This window comes from Eschrichtius robustus, chromosome 20 (assembly GCF_028021215.1).
Source record: "Eschrichtius robustus isolate mEscRob2 chromosome 20, mEscRob2.pri, whole genome shotgun sequence".
Classification (NCBI taxonomy): domain Eukaryota; kingdom Metazoa; phylum Chordata; class Mammalia; order Artiodactyla; family Eschrichtiidae; genus Eschrichtius; species Eschrichtius robustus.
The window spans coordinates 1,998,424-2,020,740 of NC_090843.1; the positions used below are offsets into that span (position 1 = coordinate 1,998,424).

The 22,317-nt window shown below is 41.7% G+C and overlaps 1 pseudogene; it reads right to left on the minus strand.

Annotated features, from left to right (window-relative positions):
- Positions 1–9,284: 9,284 nt before the first annotated feature.
- On the minus strand, positions 9,285–10,037 carry LOC137754993 (AMSH-like protease pseudogene; annotated as a pseudogene).
- Positions 10,038–22,317: the final 12,280 nt, after the last annotated feature.

Here is a 22,317-nt window from a genome sequence, read left to right on the forward strand (position 1 = left end):
CGCCCCCTCCGCCCCCTCCGCCCCCTCCGCCCCCGGCCCCGCCCGGGCCCCGCGTCGCCCCGCCCCTCCTCGCTCAGCTCCGCCCCACCCCGCCCCCTCCTGCCGGTCCCGCGGACCCAGCCACCGAGAGGGCGGGGTCCCCACTGCCGGCCTCCATTGGTCGTGAGCCCACGCCCCGGCTCACTCTTGGCCAATTGGCGACGGATGTGGACGGAACCGCCCTGCTGGCGACCCGCCCCCAACTCCGAGACACGGCTTGCCATTGGGCGAAGGCGCGTGACGCCAAGGCTGCAGGCCACGTGGCGGTGTTTTCATTGCCAGGGCGGCGGGGCAGCTGGGCCCGGCCTGCAGGCTCCGGTCCGGTGTCTGCGTCGCGGCCGCGGCAAAGCAGACAGGCGGGCGCGCTCGTTCCGACCCCACCCAACCCCGTGTCCTGGGTAACACTCCGTTTATTAAACTTACAGTTTAGTAGAAAGCGTTGGACGCCAAAGCCCCACCTTCTCGTAGAGTCTTCAAGCTGCTTAGAAAACTGTTTCTAACAGGAGGATGCTGAGGCCAGATAGGTAGGACGTCATCTTATCCATTGTCCGTTGAGAACTCTTACCACAGGTCAAGCACCGTGTTAACAATGTGTATTATCTCGTTGAATTCTTACAAAACTTTGGGAGGAAAGTATAATTATGCCCAATTTAAAGAAGCCGTAACTGAAGCACAGAACTGCTAAACAATTCTGCCTGAAGTAACACAATAAATGGTAAAATGTGGTTTTGTCTGATTTCAAGACCCGTGCACCAACGATTCTGCTAGACAGTTTTTGGCAAAACCTATCTGATCTGTAGCTGAAAAAATGAAAGAAAATGTGTATAGGATGTTGTATTTTATGAAAAGGATGAAGTCTTGACGACAGCACAGTAAAAAACTCATGTAATTCGAGGTGAATCCAAACGGTCTGTCTTCCCAAGATGAATACATGTTGCCATGTAGAATTATCAACACAACTAATGAATCAGTAGCTCTGCTAGTTTTGGATGTATATAATTACTGACGAATTTTTTTTTAAAGACTTTCTTTTTTAAATTAATTAATTATTTATTTATTTTTATTTATGGCTGTGTTGGGTCTTCGTTTCTGTGCGAGGGCTTTCTCTAGCTGCGGCGAGCGGGGGCCACTCTTCATCGCGGTGCGCGGGCCCCTCACTATCGCGGCCTCTCTTGTTGCGGAGCACAGGCTCCAGACGCGCAGGCTCAGTAATTGTGGCTCACGGGCCCAGTTGCTCCGCGGCATTTCGGATCTTCCCAGACCAGGGCTCGAACCCGTGTCCGCTGCATTGGCAGGCAGATTCTCAACCATGCGCCACCAGGGAAGCCCTACTGACGAATTTTTAATTCATGCTTTTCAAATTTTGAGACGAAATGATATTTTATTGTTGTTGTTGTACGACTGCATTTCAGACTGGTATAATTCAAATTTTCTATTTTGTGACAAAACTGTGTATATATATATAGGAAACTTGGACCTACAGTGGGTGAGCGAAGAGCACTGTTTCTCTTAAGCTTTTCTGGTTGACTCCTGGTTTTGGTTTTCTGAAATGCAAATATAACAGTTTCTTCTTTCAGTGCTATTATTCTTTCTCTCAACTGATGTAAAAATAGTTCAGCTAACACATCTACAGATGTCGATTGCTCTTTAGTTGATTGTGAGGTGTTGTAAAAATCATCGTAAGGGAAGGAGCTGCCGCTTGGATGCTTTAACTGTGTTATCCTTGTAACGTCTCAGCTCAGAGGTGCTTTCCCTCTCCCCTCCCAGCTCAGGCAAATGCTGCAGTCCTTTTTGTTCTATTTAGAAAGCAAAAAGTCTGACATTCTAGTTGTTAGGTTGTTGGGAGAATTACATAATGTGCACAATAGGTTTTTAAAGTGGAAGCTGTTATTACCAAGAATTTGGACTTTATGGGGTAGAGATGGGAGCTGGTGTTAGTTTTTGAGCAGGAGCGTTTCATGATAAAAGTAGTGTTTTAGGCAGATAAACTCAGCCCGGGTGTGCAGAGCAGATTAGAAGGGAGAAAAGCCTAGACTAATGTGAAGTTTTAGGAGCAAAAGCATGCGAGAAACTAGGCTATAGGTTGGCAGCAAGGTCAGAAAGGTTAGGACAAAGCCAAGAGAGATTCTTTTTTCTTGAAATGTATTTGACATATAACTTTGTGTCAATTTAAGGTGTACAACGTGTTGATTTCGTACATTTATGTGTTGTAACCTGACTGCCATTGTAGCGATAATTAGCACCTCATCACGTCATGCGAAGAGATGTTTTGAAGGGCGCTGTCCAATAGAGGGATAATGTGAGCCACAAATGTGAACCCCAAATGTGATTAAAATTTTTCAAGACGTGTCATTTAAAATTTTCTAGACCCCATGTTAAAAAGGGTAAAGAGAAATGGGCAAGTTAATTTTAATAATATTTAACTAGTTAAATATTATTTAATATAACCCAGTACGTCAAAAATATCATTTTAGTAAGTAATCCACGTAAAATTATTAATCAGCCAGTTTGGATTATCATTATTTTTTAGCATAAATATTTAAAATCCCGTGTGTCTTTTTCACTTACGGTATATCTCAATTTGCACTAGCCACATTTTAGGTGCTCACGTGTTTGGTAGCTATCTTATTGCCCAGTGGACTTCTGAGAGCATAAGCCTCGGGGCATGGCAGCTGATGGGGAAGGAGGGGTGGCAGGGAACAAGAGCGAAGACTTAAAGCCGATTCCATGGTCAGAAGGCGTACTGTGCTGCCTTCAGAAACCAGATGTCTGGCAGGTATTTAGGAAGCTGCATTTAGTTTCAGACACGTTGAGGTGGTAGAACTGAATGCTCATTGGAGTTAAGGTTCAGACCTAGAGATGTAGATCTGGAAGAAAACAGGTCACCTTCCCAGCCCCACTTTTTCCTATGAATGATCTCCCTTGTATATTTCCTACTGGGTTAATGGTTCACATCCCCCAAGGACCCATGTGGAAATAACATCCCAGGGCTGCCTCATCTGGCTTTATTTTTCCCAAGACAATACAGAAATCTGTATTTTATGTAAATGTATATTTATAGAAATATTTATTTCATAGAAACCTGTATTTTTACGTACAAATGTTAAACGCTGACAACTAATTCTTCTTTTTAAAAAACACTATGTGAGCCAAACTAAATACATCAGCTGGCTGGATGTGGTTTGTGGAGGGCCAGTTTATGACTTCTGTTAGAGGCAGAAGGAGCCACTTGGAGAGGTTCCACCCTCAAAAAAAAAAAACAGTCCCAGAAATCCGTTTGGATAAAAGGCCAAGGAAAAGGTTATAAATAAATTCAGAGGTGCTGAATTCATTTAATGCCAGGCTGGTTTTTCTTTTTTTAAGTCCTAGTTCTCGTCTAGGTTCTATAGGAGTGGAAACTCCTGATTTGAATATCAGGCTTATGGCATCTTAATCCTTCCACATTCTTGGAACAGAGATTTCAAGGCTAAATATCAGAAGCAAAGGAATTTTGGGGGAGGGGCAGAGAACACAAAGTTTACTGAAATGGGAACAGGATTTTGACTCTTTCTCTTTTTCCCAATTGTAATTCCTACGTGTCCATCTTTTCCCAGGGAAAATGTCCATTCTTTCTAGGGAAACAGTAAGTCAGCAAAATCTTGGGAGAATCAAGCCAGGGTCTGGGAATCAAACATCCTTTGTAAGATAAAATTGCAGGCCACAATTCAGCTAATGGGAAGACTTCCTATTTGTGTAACAGTCAGGTTGTAATTTAAAGATGCTGACCAGGGCATACACAGGGCATTAACAGGGGAAGTTGGAAATGAGAAATCCTGTCTGATGCAACCTTCCGGTCACTCAATATGGTTGCCTGTGACACCCAACCATCTATAATTAGACTAACTACTAGGTGAGTGAATACCACTCCTGGCTGCTGCTTCCTTATATAAAATCCATTCTATTTTTATGAAATCAAGTCACAGGAAATAATCTCCTTTTTCTCTTCTTGTTGATGTGTTTCAACACTCTGAATGTGAGCTGAGAAAGAGTAGAACCACAACGGAGAAGGGTGTATGGTAGTACGTGGAGAAAAGAGGAAAGGAGGAGGGGCAATAGAAAATAGGTAAGCCTTTGGGGTTGGGGAGAGGGAAGGGCGATGGGTTGTGACGTGAAGGAAGCTCAAGAAGTTAGCCCCACAGTTCTAAGTAGGAGAGGAAGGAACAGGCTGTAGGGTGATTTCTGGGAAAGGAGATGGTCCCATGGGATTGGCAATCAGGAAGTCCCCGGCCAAGGGTCTGGTTGAGCAAAGGCACACCTGGGCTTTCTTGTTACTCACCATGGGCACCCTCTGTGTGGGAGAGTGGGGCTGCAGTGAGTGAACAGCCCCTGGGATGTGCCTTTGTTCCCCAAACGGAACCATTATTTCTGGTTTTTTTGCTTGAAAAAAGGGAGGGCAGGGAGTAAAAATTAACAACCTTTCTAATATTCCTTGACTTACGTATTTCCTCTCAAGGGTAAGAAACAATGATATTTCACTGAAGAACTGGTGTCTTTGTCTTCACCCCCTCCCCGATCTGTCATATTTTGGCTTCCAGAATAATCTTCCTAAAACACCAAAGCAAATCACAAGTTCTCCATAGATAGTTGCTGGTCAACTGACATTCACAAAGACAGTAGCTTTCTATGCCTGCATTTGCAGACTTACCTTGAGCAAATGGTCTATTATTCAACACAATGTGGGGAGGTTCAACCATCGAGTTTCTGTTCCCTGGGACATCTGAAGACCAGCCGAGATTACAGACATGGGTTCATCAGATCCGCCAATCACCCTGGCTTAAGTGTTAGAGTATCTGGAAATGGAAAACAAAGCTTTATAGAAAACTTGGCTTGAAGCCTCATACAGCTTCACGTAATGCTCACTACATCTGTTCTGTCCAGGACATTTTATCCCCATCATGCAGTCATGTAAACCCATCTTGAGAGACGTTGGATAAGTTTCTCAGGGACCCAGGAGATGTTGTCTTCACTCAGTTCCCTCCACTAGATTCTCGGGTCACCATTTCATGCTGCCTCTCGCATTGCTGTGGCTCAAGGTTGGAAACAAAGCTGGAATCTTAAGCTCTACCTCATTGGCTAGAGAGGCAGGGCAGAGAGGAAAAGACAGGATTGTGCTAAGAAGGCCATTGGTCAAGCTCAAAGGGGAGGCATGGAGTCCTGCAACTTTTCAAAAAGGTCCAAAGCTTTGCTTACGTTTGCCAGGGTACTACTCCAAGTAGAGTTGGCCCTCTGTATCAGTGGATTCCGCATACGTTTGCCAGGGTACTACTCCAAGTAGAGTTGGCCCTCTGTATCAGTGGATTCCGCATCCATGAATTCAACCAAACTTTGATCGAAAATATCCCCCCAAATTTAAATAAATAAGGAAATAAATTCCAGTTCCAAAAGGCAAAATTAGAATTTGCCACGTCAATAACTATTTACATAGCACTTACATTGTATTAGGTGTTATAAGCAAGGTAGAGATGGTTTGAAGTATTTAGGAGGGTGTGCCTAGGTTATGTGCAAATACTATGCCGTTTTACATAAGGGATTTGATTTTGATATGGGGCAGGGGTCCTGGAGCCAATCCCTGCGGGTACCCAGGGTCGACTGCACTAAAAATATCTTTTGCTCCCAAGCAAAGTGTTAACCTGTGCTCCTGGGTGGGAGTGGCTAGTTGATAAATGATGCTGTAGGACTCTGGGTTTCTTCCTGGTCTAGAGAGATGGCCTAGGGAGTGGTAACCATTCCTTGGAATACTTGTCTCTAGGAAAAAGGTGATTTCCGAGGTCTTAGGACGGCGGGGCGACGGCTAAGAATCCAACGGATGCGTGGTGAACAGCGCCATCTAGCGGTCCACAGTATTTGGTTCCAGGCTGGTGGGTGGGTTTTGAAGGAAAGACTGACTTCAGGGGAAAGATCTGGGGATTTGATTCTAAAGCTTTGGAAGAAGACTCCCCGAGGCTCCCCATGTGTTCTTCCAAAACCTCTTTACTGTCTGTACATCGAAAACGCAGAGGCCCCACTCCCCACTTCCTGTGCTGGAGGAGACGTTTGGAAGGGGTTTGCATATTCACTCATTTGAAAAATCTTTATCAGGTGCCTATTATGTGCTTGCCACGGTTCCAGGCCCTGGGGATGCACCACGGGACAAAATCCTTAAAAATCCTGCCCAAAGATCTAAACAGACATCTCTCCAAAGAAGACATACAGATGGGCAACAAGCACATGCAAATGTGCTCCGTATCACTAATTATCAGAGAAATGCAAATAAAAACTACAACGAGGTATCACCTCACATGGGTCAGAATGGCCATCGTCACATCTACAAATAATAAATGCTGGAGCGGGTGTGGAGAAACGGGAACCCTCCCACACTGCTGGTGGGACTGTAAAGTGGTAGAGCCACTATGGAGAGCAGTATGGAGGGTCCTTAAGAAACTAAAAATAGAACTACCATATGATCCAGCAATCCCACTCGTGGGCATATATCCTGAAAAACTATAATTTGAAAGGTTACATGCACCCCAATGTTCATTGCAACACTATTTACAATGGCCAGGACATGGAAGCAGCCTAAGTGTCCATCAACAGAGGAATGGATAAAAGTGTGGTACATATGTATTGATACAATGGAATATAACTCAGCTGTAAAAAAGGATGAAATAATGCCATTTGCAGCAACATGGATGGACCTAGAGATGATCACACTAAATGAAGTAAGCCAGACAGAGAAAGACAAATATCATATGATATCACTTATATGTGGAATCTAAAAAAAATGATACAAATGAACTTATTTACAAAACAGAAACAGACTCACAGACTTTGAAAACAAACTTATGGTCACCAAAGGGGAAAGGTGGGCGGGAGGGATAAATTAGGAGTTTGGGATTAACATACATACACACTACTAGATATAAAATAGATAAACAACAAGGACCTACTGTACAGCACAGGGAAGTCTACTCAATATTCTATGATAAGTTATACGGGAAAAGAATCTGAAAAAGAATGGATATATGTATATATGTAACTGAATCACTTTGCTGCACACCTGAAACTAACACAACATTGTAAATCAACTCTACTCCAATATAAAATAAAAATTAAATTTTAAAAAATAATAAAATTTTAAAGATTTTTTTAAAAATTAAAAAAGTCCAGCCCACATAGGCAGAAAGACCACAAAGAAAAAAATAAAATAAAGTGGAGAATACCTGAGATGTAATGAGTGCTGAGAAGAAAAATAAAGCAGTGAAAGGGCCTCTGGAAGAGTTGAGGAGGGGGTTGATTTCACGGAGAGAAAGCAAGGAAGGCCTCCCTGGCAGATTCCCTTTGAACAAAGGCCTCAAGGAGAGGTGGGAACGGTTTCCGCAGGCCCGTGGGGAAAAGCATTCCAGGCAGAGGGAAGGGAAGTGCTCATGAAACACAGCGGAGGCCAGGGTGGTTGGAACAGAGAGAGGAGGGGGCAGAATCCGTAGGCAAAGAGGTCAGAGTGGAAATGCTCGGGGTGTGGGAGAAGTATGAAAAACCACTGGACGTTCTGACTTACATTTGAACAGAATCAGGCAGCTGTGTTGAAATAAATGGCCGGTGTTTCGGGAGATTCACAAGTCACCTTAGCGTGTTCAAAGCTCCCGAAAGCCCAGTATTGTGTTTATTTACTATTGTTTCACAGGCTTATTTAGATCTCTTGTTTTCCAGGAACACCCACTAACTTGTGGGACTTGAGAAAGTAAAAATCAGCCCCGATAAGATGGCTCAGATGTTCCCGAGAGTCATAAACACGTCCCGTGCGAGGCCACAGCGCAGCTGCAAAGTGCCTGTGAGTGGCTCCTGTGTTCTTATCACTGCCTCCCTCAGAGGTGCTTTGCTCCTCTCACCCCCGGGACAGAGATTTTGGAGATACCCAATGGTTAAAGCACGCCGCTTCAGGACCACCTCCAACCCTGACCTGACTCCTGTTTCCCCTACCCTTCCCACCTTAGAATCACTCAGCACAAACCCAGGTCCTACAGAAGCCCCTTGCCACACAGCCTCTTACTGAGACAGCCCATCTGGTGTACACCCGCCCTTGCTGCAGTAAGTGAATAAAACCAGCACTGACTGGGTGAACCTGGTGGTCTTTACCTCGAACGGTTAGCAGACCCCAGTGTTTTGTAGAAGAAAGTTGGAGAAAAGCTGGACAAAATGATTACTTCCTACAGTGAAATTCCTTGAGTCTAAAGCTGAAGCGTCGCATCCCACCTGAAATGTCTTATGTACTCGTTGGAAAACAGTGCGCGGTCAATGAAAGGGGTGAGGACTGTCAAATATTTTTAAATTTTGTCAAATATTTTAAAAATAGTGAGTGGGTATTCTTATCATTAGTTGTCTCTTGTCTGTCTGGTCCCTCCTGCTGCTAACATTTTTGGCTGAGCATTTGTGCTACAGACCCTCTTGGCTTGACTGGGGGCTTCATACCCACCCCTCCTACCCGGGGCATTTTTCAGACAACACTCGGATGTCCAGAGAAAGAGCAGAGTGGTTCTAGGCAAACACGTCCACGTCCACACCTGAGTCACAGGGAGAGTGTACGCAAAGGTGATTCGCAAAATCGGGCTTGCACCTTAGAAAGCTCATTGCAGAAGTCGAGGATGGAGCAGAGGCAGAGATCAGGCTGGAGGCTTGTCCATCAGTCCCAGCTGGAGGTGATGAGACCTGAACTCAGGTGACAGCTCGGGAGGAGGTTAGAAGTTTCAGGACTCAGTGGCCTATTAGACCAGATGCTGGTGTCCATTGTGACAGCACCAAAGTTTCCTTGTTCCTTTCCCATACTTTTTCTGCTTTTAGTAAATGGTCATTTATGTTTTCTCTGATCTTAGGTTCATGGGGTGAACTACATTGATTAATTTTTTTAAATTGAGGTGAAAGTCACATTCGGTTAACCCTTTTGTTTGTTTGCAGCACAATTTATTATCTGGTCATAGTATTTGGGCATATTACTAGACATAGATTTAACACCATTGTGACTTCTCTTGAGACAGAACAACCCCAAAAGAAAACTTCAAAATGTGCAAGAGCGATAAATACCAAACTTTCTGATCTACAAATGTGTACATATAAAATGCCAGCCATTTCTGGAATCATCCAGCGACCACGTGTTCACAGCTAGGTGTCTGGTGTTGGCAGTGCTAATTGTTGGAACATGTCACATGCGTTGGCCCCAGTTATTTTTATGTCATTTACCAAACATGTTTGCAGGGACGGGACAGCCTCGGGCCCTTGGTGGGTGAAAGCCCTTCTTTTTACAAGCAGAAACCCCAAGCAGCTGGGTGCTCTGGTGAGCCTGAAGGTGTCACTGTCTTTATGCTTTGGTGAACAGTCAAATGTCAACAGCCTCTGGCGACCAGGGCAGGACAAGACTGCAGTTTGGGTCGAATGTGTCTGGATCCATCCTGTTGACCCTAAACATGGAATAATTCTTCCACTTTCTCCGTGTCACAATAGTCTGGTCCCGCAGACTGCTTCGGCATGACCACATGGATAACAGTAAATTCATCTTGTGTCAGTTTCCACAGGTTTCCATTCCTCTTGCTGCATTAGATCTGCCAGCTGCAGAATGTGTGGCCAAGAGCTCGTGATAAAACTGCACATCACAGCCCTTCAACCGCTGAATGCTGTGCAGCACTCAGATAAGCAGCTGCTTTAAGGCCCTGTTTAGGGGAGGAGCCTTGACTAGCGGAATTGATCGCATCACTTTTCTTGGGCTGATCTGCAGGTACATTCAGCAAGGAATTGTTCTGGGGTGGGCGAAAGCAGGACAAAGCAGTCCCATGAATCTGCTCGAGAATCTGCTCTCACAGAGCGGGGTCGGGGGAGTGGGGGGCTTGGGGGTGCTGTTCCTGGCTCCCCTTGTAACCTCGGGCTAATTCTTGCTTCTTGAGTTGATCTTCAAAAACCAGAAACTGCTCCCATTCGAGCTTCTGCTGGCGCATCTGAGCAGTTTGCTTCCTTTCTGTCTCTGTCAATCTCACAGGTGTCAGTTTTTTTGAAAATTTCAGCTTTATATTTGTTTTGCTTTGCAAATATTCTTGATATTCCATGTCATATTTCTTTAAAAGGTCCCTTTTCACTTCATCTGTCCTTGGGAATGCAATCTCCTTCAGTTTCTTCATAATATCCTGCTGTTCAGGTACTCCACGTTGCTGGTAATCTTAATACCTGGGAAGCCTTTCTACAAACAAGATAATAAATTGATTATAAAGAACAAAGGCATTTTCCAAGTTTCCTTCCTTCAAATACACAAATGCCATCCTCTCCATTTCTATTCCAGATATAAAGTAGCGCTCCCTCCCAATAGACATGGAAAACAAACTTAACGTTACCAAAGGGGAAGGAAGGGAGGGGATAAATTAGGAGATTGGGATTGACATGTACACACTACTACATATAAAACAGATAACTAATAAGGATCTACTGTATAGCACAGGGAACTATACTCAACATTTTGTAATAACCTATAATGGAAAAGAATCTGAAACAGGATAGATATATATATATATGTATGTATGTATTACTGAATCACTTTGCTGTACGCCTGAAACTAATACAATATTGTAAATCAACTATACTCCAATAAAAAAAATAATTACCAAAAAAAAGTCGTGGCCTGGAGTGATATTTTCATTGATGGTAACATTACAACCAAGGTTGCTCAGAACATGGACTCACTCTTCTGGGCTGAGGGAAACATCTCATTGTGAGGCATAGATAGCAGCTACTTTTTCCCCAGAATTCACAGAGAATTTCTGATCCGTGTTGTCCTGTCTAAAAAATGAAGGTGTTCACTGTTTCTTCTCAATTACGTCACCATATTACTTGAATCTCATCAGAAATATAGTGGGCCATAAGAGTTAGATCACCCATTTACTAGGAAAGGACGTAACTCAGGAACAGGCAGATGGAAGAGATGCTTCAGGCGAGGGATGTGGGAAGGGGCTCAGAGCTCCCCTGCCCTTTCCACACGCTACGCTCCCAGCACCTCAACGTGTTCACCAACCTGGAAGCTCCAAAATTAACCTTTTTAAAGTGAACATTTCAGTGGCATTTAGTACATTCACATTACTGTGCAACCAGCCCCTGTATCCAGTTCCGGAACATTCCACTGCTCCAAAAGAGAACTCTGGACCCACTAAGCAGTTACTTCCTATCCTCCCTGCCCCCATCTCCTGCCCATTGCCAGCCTGTTTTCTGTTTCTATGGAATTACCAATTCTGAATATTTCACATAAATGGGGGTCCTACCATATGTGACCTTCTGTGTCTGACCTCTTTCACTGAGCATAATACTTTCAAGGTTCATCCATGTTGGAGCATGTACAGTATTTCATTTCTTTTAATGGCTGAATGGTATTCCATTGAATGTATATACCACAATTTGTTCATCCATTCATCAGCTGATGGACACTTGAGTTGTTTCCACCTCTTGGCTATTGTGAATAGTGCTGCTCTGAATATGTGTGTACATGTAATTATTTGAGTACCTGTTTTGAATTCTCTTGGGTATAGACCTAGGAGTGGAGTTGCTGGGTTATATGATAATTCTATGTTTAAAATTTTGAGGAACTGCCAAACTATTTTCCACAGATGTGGAACCATTTGACAGTCCATAACAATGTACGAGGGCTCCAATTTCTCCACGTCCTTGCCAACACTTGTTATTCTCTGTTTTTGTTTTTTTTAAAATTACTATAGCAGGCCCCATGGATGTGAAAAACACTGAAGTTTTGTGCCATGTCTGCACAATTGCAAACACCTGGGACGTCCAAGTAGCGCTGGATCCCCCAGCTGAGCCAAAGCTGCGCTATATTCTCAAGTTTCCCATATGTATTCTGGGTCACACTCTGGGCAACAAAGCTTTGTGTCATATAGAAAGTCGTTCAGCTGCAACACGTAAATTCAAATGTGAATCCACGGGGCCAAGTCAAGGGACCAATATCTGAAGCAGATCCTGTGCTGCCACCTCTGTCCTGTTCTTTCCATTCTGATCTTTTATTCTCCAGGTAAATCCTCTTGATGCACCACTGATTCTCCAGATATGCTGGGATGCACTCCTCAGATAACCTGGGGTATGGTTGCATCCCAGCTTTGGTTCAGCCCGGGGATCTCTGCTCTGTAGGTTTCTTGTTAGGGTGGAAAGTAGTGCCAATCACAGCTGATACAGGAGGACAAATCGCTTTGGGAACCAGAGCCTTTGGTTCCTTTGACTGTAAAGATGCTGCTTGACATCAAAGAAGGAACGTCTTAGAGGTAGCTGCTACCTGTATCCTGGGCATAGGGTAGAAATATGGGATGGAGAGAGAGAGAGAGGGAGAGAGAGGGAGAGGGAGAAAGAGAGAGAGAGAACCAGATCATTGGTGAAGAGGTAGTGGCTGAAGCCATGAGAGCAGGTAACGTGTAATGGAACATGTGTCAGTTGGTGAAGAACTGGAATGAAATGTCCTGGTTTGATGTTTGGAGTATTCCTTTAATTTTAGTTACACTATCAGGAGGGAGGCTGGCTTGCGTGCTGAGCCGGTCAGGGCAGCTCTAAGTCACACATTGCTGATGAGTGAGAACCTCTGTTATAAATGGAAATGTGAACTGTCAAATGCACCTTGGCTGAAACTAAGTGCCGCACAGGATCGCCTATTTTCCTTATTGATTGCAAATACACGCAGGGAATAAAAAGCTGGTGTGTTTTCCAAAAACACGACTGAGAGTTTTCACGGCTGCGTATCTGAAGTGGGTGTGATTTAGACGTTTCATGATTTCTCTGACACCAGAAACATCCTTTGGTGGGGTTCTAATTTCTTATGGAAGTTTGGTTCCAGAAGCTATTTAAGAGCCTTTAGGAAAGACATCAAGTGGATGAGATGTATCTTAAAATATTGAAAGTGGCAATTTCCTAGGTCCTCATTTCTTCCCTTTCTGGTCTCTCCCCAGGGATCTGCTCCCACACTTGCCGGTTTAAGTCAGCCTCTATCTGCAGTTGACCCTGGTCTGACCTCGCTCTCTGGAATTCTCTGCATGTCAACATGCACTCCGATGGCATTCCTGACGAGCTCTTGAAAGAATCCTGCTTCAGCATCTCCCAGGGAATGGTGGGAGAGGTGTTTTTTAAAAAGAGATTTGTCACACACCAAGGACAGCAGTCATTTACTTTGCACCCTTTTATGCACGGACTATTTGCATGGTAGGCTGTTCATTTCCATTCTCCTATTCTCCCAATCCATGAACATAGTATAGATTTTGAGATCTTCTTGACCCAGGTCTGAAATTTCTCATGAACACATAGCCCAATGCCTTACACCCCCCAGGGATTCTTATCACATTAGCCTGTGTATTTCTTTCAAAGCAGCTATCACAACCTGAAATTATCTTGTTTGTTTATTTGTTTACATGTTTACTGTCTATCTGTTCCATCTAGAAGGTAAGCTCCATGAGAGCAGGGTCTTCTCCCAGCATCTAGAGCAATGCTTGACCACATAGTAGGAGCTCGTGAAATATTTGCTGAATGACTGACTTACAGAATCAATAATTTTAAAATCATATAAAACTTATTAATTAAATTTATAAATTTATAAATTAAAGTTAAGCTTTCCATTAACTCATCATCAGTGTCCTTTTTTGTCTCTCTTAAACAATGATATTGTCCAAATTTAATTGGTATTATGACCAAATGTCAATTAACTATATTAGTGGCTCTCAAAATTTTTGGATTCCCTTGACACTCAACAATTATTGAGGGCTCCAAAGGGCTATTGTTTGTGTGGGTTATATCTATCATTATTTGGTGCAATAGAAATGAAAACTGAGAAGAATTCAAAATATTTATTAATTCATTCATTAAAAAATAATAAACCCATCATATATTGACATTAATACCATATTTTTTTGTTTCCAAAACAAACAAAAAATGGGGAAGAGGGGCTTTGTTCTACATTTTTACAAATCTCTTTAATGTCTGGCTTAATAGAGGACAGCTGGATTCTCATAGCTACTTCTGCATTCAGCGTGTGGTGACATCACATATCGTGTAGCCTTCAGCAAACCCCACTGTGCACTTATGAGAGAACAAGAGTGAAAAAGGTGAGTCATTCCTTGGTGTTATTCTGAAAATAGTTTTGAGTTCACAGGTGCCTCAAGAGATTCTTGAGTGGCCCCAGGGATCCTTGAAGCACATTTTGAGAACAAATGAACAGTATTAACGGAGAGGAATATAATTTTCTTTGCCTTTGAACTGCATCACCTTTAAACACTGTATCTTCCTCTTCAACATCCGTAGCTTAGGTTGGTATTAAACTGCTTGTATTCCTCAAAAATGTTTCATTGCCAAGGGCAGCCAGGATGCATAGTGAGGGATGAATGATGGAAAAGCGAACCAAAGGTCAATGTTTATTGCACTCTGACTCATTCACACAGAAATAGAAACATCAATTATAAAAACATGAGCCTTTGCTGCATGGTCCATATTCTCCAAAGACTGTCTCTACTCTTTATCACAACACTTCCATGTAGGAATTACTAACCTCATTTTATAGACAAAGAAAGGAAAGCTCAGAAAATGTAAACAATGTGTCCGAGGTCACCAAGCTAATGAGTGACGGAGTGCTGACTCTGGTACTCCAAAAGCATTTAGATTTTTACCATCAAATACTAGATTACCATCACATGGGGAGAAAAAAACACCGAAGCAATGAAGAGGTCACTGTATAAGTGAATCAAAGAATTTTAAAAATACAGTTTTTTCTTTCTCTTTCAATGATGTGTAACTAAAAAGAAGTCGATGCTTTTTTTTCTCTGATTTGAAAAGTAATACATCTACAGCAAGACTGAAGACCAACAAAATATCCATCGATAGAAGACAGGTTACATTCACTGTGGTCTGTGGATAGATGGACCATGATGCAGTCGTTAGAAGGAGGAAGGCACCTCTATGGGTACTGATAGGGAACCATCTCTGAGAAATGTTCTATGAAAAAATAAGGTAGCGCAAGGTCTGTTTCTATTTTAAAAATGTGTGTCTTAACGTGCACAAGTCACCGGTGTCTTCCATGAACTCAACGAGAGGACCAACAGGAGACGGCTTATTTTTCTGTGATTCTAGTCCCTTTCTCCCCCATGTGCACACCTCGAGGTATTGTATGGGCAGATCCGTAACTTTTCAGGTCCTTCCAGAGAGTACAAAGTGTCCCTCTCACAGCCAGTTCAAAACCACCATCTCTGCTTTTTCTCCTTCCCCACCTCCTCCTTCCCACTCCATCTCCATCTTTTTCTGAGCTGGGACCAGGAGAGATTAGGCGACTGGGGTGAAGTCTGCATCAGAGACATCCCTGTAGGTTTCCCCAACCCCCCACCCCCCGCCCATTAAGGCAGCATCTCCAAATGCCTCCAGAAGCCTGTCTCTCTCAAGGGCCCCATCTGTGGTTACTCAGAGGGCCTCTCACGGGACCCCCGCACTACCTCCTTCCTGATCTGGGTGATGTGCTCTTTAGCAGACCTCCCATGGCTCTCCTCCTTGGCTTCTTCCCCCAGTACCCATCCACAGCCTCTCTCTTCTATTGCACGGTCAGGTGGCAGGTGGAGCCCTTCAAGTGGCTTCTGCCTTTCTTATCCCATACACACTACCGTATATAAAATAGATCATCAACAAGGATCTACTGTACAGCACAGGGAACTCTACTCAATACTCTGTAGTAACCGATATGGGAAAAGAATCTAAAAAAGAGTGGACATGTGTATATGTGTAACTGATTCACTGTGCTGTACACCTGAAACTAACACAACATTGTGCATCAACTATAATATAAAATAAAAATTAAATTAGAAAAAGAAGAAATGGCTCTGTCTTGACAACTCCTCCAGCCTCTGTTACTCCGGGAGCTCACCAGTCCTCACCTTGACACGGCTGGTGTAGAGACTTCCCCACCGCTACCCTCCCTCCACTCACCCTGCTGGTAAGAAGCAGGCACTAGGCTCTGTATGCCTCCCTCTTTCTCTCCCATCTTCTAGGGGACCCAGGCCAAATTCCCAAGAACTTTCCCGCTGTCTCTGCTCGGACACACAGGGTTGGTCCTGAGAGTCCTCCCAACACAACCAAGCTTCCAACCAGGGCCAGTGACCTAATTTTCAGGACCCAGTGCAAAATGGAAATGCAGGGTCCTTTGTTCCAAAAGCAAGGAAAAGTACGGTTAAAGGCACTAAACTATAAAGCTCTTTCCTTTAAAAATGTTTTATTAGTTATAAATCATAATGGGGATAAGAAAGCTACATGAGTAGCAATGTAACTTACAAATAGCAAAAAATACCATTCTGGGGTCATAATTTTATCTAACGCAATAATCTGCTAATATGATATCTTGATTGATCATTAGGATTTTCTGGCTCACTTTTCTGCAAATTAATTTATTAAGTCATCAAATGTTATACTTTTAGTAACTTCATTTTTAACTGACATAATTGAAAGTGATGTCAGTTGCTTTTGGCAAATGCCTGACTGTAAATATAATTTTTAATTTTGAGAAGGCTTGTTCTGTGGATGCAAGTTTCAGTTGCTTGTGTGATCCCCATAAGTTACAGGAGACATCAGATGAAACATTGAAATCGTTACTGTGCAAATTTACATTTAAACTTAAATTCAGACATACTCAGAAATGCTTAGCATGAAGAGATAGAACTACTGATCTAGGTGCTGATCTATAACATAAATTTACCCATCAGTTGGCCTATCTCTCTTGGATATGCGTTGTTGATTTCTGGAAAGAGGGGGTGATTTCCGGCTTGCTTCCCATTCCCAAAGCCTCGGAGATTAGGAGGAATGGAGTGAAAAGGAGCTTACTCTTTTATTTGTAGGGTTTGCCACTGTTTGTTTTTTTTTTTTTAATTAAAAAAAGTTTTAAAATTTTTGTTTGGCTTTTTAAACATGGGAATATCTTAATTGTTCAATAAAAAACTCGTTAACAAGAAAAGGAACTCTTTAAGCAAGAAATGCGCGGTGACTTACAATCTCAGTACTTGGTTGCTCATTGGTGATATTTTGATTCTTGCTAGTCTTTGCAACACCTTGAATGGTTACATTTTTATAGTACTCTTTTTATATTAGACGTAGCTATCTATAGTTCAGCATCTTCAATTCAGCTAAAAAATGGTAAGCCTGAAAAATTGCCAACTGTAGAGCATTGTCAGATCAAGTCTGCTTTTTCCTGGGGCTAAGTTTTTGGAAAGGTAGGGAGTCATCTGTCATTTTGGTGGTGTTTTTTAAAAAGAGAAGAGGTGTTTGCTAACGAATGAAGAGGATGCCACCAGAAGGTTATTTCCTGCGCTGGACATTCCGTGTGTGCATACAGGAAGAGTCAAGGGCTGGCTGCTCTGGACAGCGGTACCCCAGGGGCTGCGTGGTCTCCGGCTGCCTGACGTCAGGTACGGCGAGAAGGCTGGCACCAGGCAGGCAGGCAGGCAGGGTAGCCCACGGTCGCGTGAAGCAGGGGCAGCTGCAGCAGGGCGTCAGGTGCTTCCTGTCATAGCAGTTCCCCATCAAGGCCTCTCCGCTAGCTCCTCAAATAAAGACCGAAGAACACCGACATGCAAAATCAAACCCCCTGAGTTTTCCTATTTGCTTAAATAAATAAATAAATAAAACATTTAAAGTGTCTTTTTTAAAAAGTTACAAAATCCAAGTCAGATTTATTTCTATTGATTTCCATTTTCATGGAGTATCTTTTTCCTTGCCCTCACTATCAGTCTGTATGTGTCCCTAGACCAGAAGTGGGCCATATACGGGTCTTGTTTTTATATCCATTCAGCCAGTCTATCTGTGTCTTTTGGTTGGAGCATTTAATCCATTTACATTTAAGGTAATTATCGATACGTATGTTCTTGGTGCCATGTGTTGATTGTTTCGGATTTGTTTTTGTAGGTTGGATTTATTTCTATAATGAAAGGATGGTTTCACATTCAAAGATCAGTGAATACACTTAATGCAACTTTAACGTATTAACGGACAAAGTAGGGGAACATAATCCTCTCGATAGATCTTCTGGTCGATTGATAAATTCCAATTCATTCAGGATACGAATTCTCAGCTAGCTAGGAATAGAAGGGAATTTCCTTAACCTAATAGAAAGTATCTACCAAAACCTTCCAACAAATAGCATACTTACGGTATAAACATGGCAAGAATTTCCTAGGAGTCAGGCCTGCATGCCCTGTGTCTCTGCATAGCAGTTAGATAGATGAGATAGTCTTCATCGGTCAATAAAACCTCAAGAAACATAATGCTGAACAAATAAAACAGGCAACAGAAGGATGGGCATAGCATGAAACATCTCCTCTAAATTCTGCTTAGCTTCAGCCCAGCCATTTCGATACATATTCTTGTCATCCTGCTCATGTCAAAACATGTTCTAATTTCCATTATGGTCATATATATGTGTGTGTGTGTGTGTACATATGTACATAAATATTTAAAGGAATGCTAAAAATTTTACTTTTTTAGTATTTATATATGTATATATTTTAGGAATACTGAAAAATTTCTAAGCATGTCAAGTTTTTATTTGTTGTTGTTGCTATCTTTAAAGTGGATTTCAAATTTTACAGAGAACATGATGATGTCATGTTTATTTGGGGGTCGCTTGGTTTTCTTCCAGCTTAATGCATCTGTGTGTGTGCGTGTGTGTGTGTGTCTGTGTGTGTGTGTGTGTGTGTGTGGCCTGGTCAATTCTGGTAAATGTTTTATAGCATTTAAAAATAATCTGAGTGCACTAATTGTTGGGTCCAGAGATCTCTCCATATGTTCATCAGATCAATCTTTGAAATTGCTCAAACCTTGTATTTTCTTGCTAATATTTTGGGTTGCTTGATCCGACAAATACTAGGAGACAGGATGTTAAAAAATCACTTGCTATGGCTATAAATTGTCATCACATTCTATTTAGCATTACCCGGTATTTGTCGCCCAAAGGACTTGTGGACATCTAGTCTGTCACATTGGGGAAAGTAGAAGTGTCTGTTTTCTCCCTTCTTGATTATAAGAGAGATTTTTGCGGGAGAATAGATAATATATGCACATGGCTCATAATTTGAAAGTACAGAAAGACACGTAGAACCCCAGTCTCTCTCCCTGGGGGCATCTAGTGTTACCCATTTCTTGAGACTCCTTCCAGAGATTGCCTGTCTGTCTGCCTTTCTCCATGTCTAACATAGTCATTACCACTTACAGTATAGATGGTTCTCTTTTCTCTACCTTGTTTATATTTTTTATTTATTTTTTATTACTTTTTAAAAACATTTTATTTTTTTATATTTATTTTATTCTATTTTATTTATTTATTTGGTTGCACCGGGTCTTAGTTGAGGCTCGTGGGCTCCTTAGTTGTGGCATGCAAACTCTCAGTTGCAGCATGCATGTGGGATCTAGTTCCCTGACCAGGGATTGAACCCAGGCCCCCTGCATTGCGAGCGTGGAGTCTTACCCACTGCGCCACCAGGGCAGTCCCTCTACCTCGTTTTTAATCCTTTAGAGATGTTCAGTGAAAAAAATCTCACCATATTTGCCTCATCTTTTGAATGGCTGCTTTTTCCATTGTGAGAAAAATATATATCTTTATACATTATATACATTATTATATGTCTTATATCTTATATGTATTATTTAACTATCTCCCATTAACGGCTATTTGTAGTGTTTCTAATGAATATTCTTGCACCCATATCATTCCTGTGTGTATCTGGTGAAAGCATTTCTATGATAAGAGCATATCAAAGGCATGAGCATCTTAAGTTTTTCTGGATGACTGGCCAATTGCCTCAACATCATTTATTGGGTAGTTCATTTTCCCCTCATCTATTTGAAATGCTGTCTTTATTGTAAGTGAAATTTCTATGTGTTGGAGTCTATTTTGATATTTTTCTATTCTGAGGCCCTGATATGTGTGTTTGTGTGTGAGTATTGATGGGCCATGCTTGGTAATAAATTAATATCTGGAGGAGCAGTCCCCCCTCATTATTTGCTAGACTATTGTTAATTTTTCCAAATGAGCCTTAGAATTAGTTTGTCTACTTCTGCAAAACAAAATCAAAACATAAAACAAAACTATAAAACTTTGTGGTTTTTATTAGTTAAATTTAGAAATTTATTTAGGGGTCATCAACACTGCTGTGATGTTGCAGAACAATGAGATGCTTTCCATTTGTTCAAAGCTGCTGTGGGGTCCTTCAGGGCTGTTTCTAGTTTTCTCCATGTGGATCTGTCATGCTTCTTGTTAAATTGATCTGCAGGTCCTTCATGCCTTTGTCACGCAGCTTCATACATTTTCAGGCCATGTGGTTAGGGATGTACCAGTACAGAATTATTACCTCTTTTCTTTTCTTTGCTCTTTTATCATTATGTAATATATCTCTATTTCTAATACTATCTTTTTGTCTTAACTACTGTATTTTTCTCCAATATTAATAGAGCTGTATTAGTTTTTTTTGACTAGTATTTACCTAATATATCTTTTTCCCATTTTTGGCTTTCAACTTTTTAGTGTCATTTTTAGGTATACCTCTTTTTTTTATTGAGATGTAATTGAGATATAACATTACATATTTTTATTTATTTTATTTTTTTATCGACGTATAGTTGATTTACAATGTTGTGTTAATTTCTGCTGTACAGCAAAGTGACTCAGTTATACACACACACACACACACACACACACACACTATATACTGATATATATATGTACATTCTTTTTCATATTCTTTTCCATTATGGTTTATCCCAGGATACTGAATATAGTTCCCTGTGCTATGCAGTAGGACCTTGTTGTTTCTCCATCCTCTATATAATAGTTTAGCATCTGCTAATCCCAAGCTCCCACTCCATCCCTCCCCCAACCCCCTCCCCCTTGGCAACCACAAGTCTGTCCTCTCGGTCTGTAAGTCTGTTTCTGTTTTGCAGATACGTTCATTTGTGTCATACTTTAGATCCCACATATAAGTGATATCATATGGTATTTGTCTTTCTCTTTCTAACTTACTTCACTTAGTATGATCATCTCTAGGTCCATATCCACATTATATTAGTTTCAAGTATACAGCATGATTTGATATTTGTACATATTACAAAATGATCACCACAATAGGTCTAGTGAACATCCGTCACCACACAGAGTCACAAAATTTCTTCTGTGTGTGATGAGAACTTTTAGGACCTACTTTCTTAGCACCTTCCAGATGTACACTAGAGCGCTGTTAACTACAATGGCCATGTTGTACAGTACACTCCACGTTTATCTTATAACTGGACGTTTGTTCCTCTTGATTCCCTCCATCCATTTTGCCTGGCTGGGCAAGCACCAATCTGGGCTCTGTATCGATGAGTTTTTTGTTTTTGTTTTTTTTAGATTCCACATATAGTGGCATCATACAGCATTTATCTTTTTCTGTCTGACGTTTTTCACTCAGCATAATGCCTTCAAGGTCCATCCATGTTGTTGCAAATGGAAAGATTTTCTTCTTTTTTATGGTTGAATAATATTCCTTAGTTTCCTCTTTTAAAAAAAATTTAAATTGAAGTATAGTTGATGTACAGTAATATTATATAAGTTACAGGTGCACAATATAGTGTTTCACAATTTTTAAAGGTTATACTCCATTTCTGGTTATTATAAAATATTGGCTCTATTCCCTGTGTTGTACAATATATTCTTATAGCTTATTTTATACCTAATAGTTTGTACCTCTTTATCCCCTATCCCTATATTGCCGCCCCCCCTTCAATCTCCCCACTGGTAACCACTAGTTTGTTCTCTATATCTGTGAGTCTGTTTCTTTTTTGTTATACTCACTAGTTTGTTGCATTTTTTTAGATTCCACACATAAGTGATATCATACAGTATTTGTCTTTCTCTGTTAATATTCCTTATTTTCTTTATCCACCTATCCGTGGATAGATTCTTAGGTTGCTTCCATGTCTTGGCTATTGTAAATAATGCTGCAATGACCATGGGGGTGCAGATATCTCTTCAAGTTAGTGTTCTCATTTCCTTTGGGTAAATACTCAGAAGTGGAACTGCTGGATCACAAGGTAGTTCTAGTTTTAATTTTTTGAGGAAACTCCATACTCTTTTCCAGAGTGGCTGCACCACTTCACCCCACAGATAACATTATTCTGGGACTGTTTAAAAGGTTAATTGATCAGATCAAGGGTTCCCAGACAACCCAGCTACTATACATTTGAGGCCCAAAT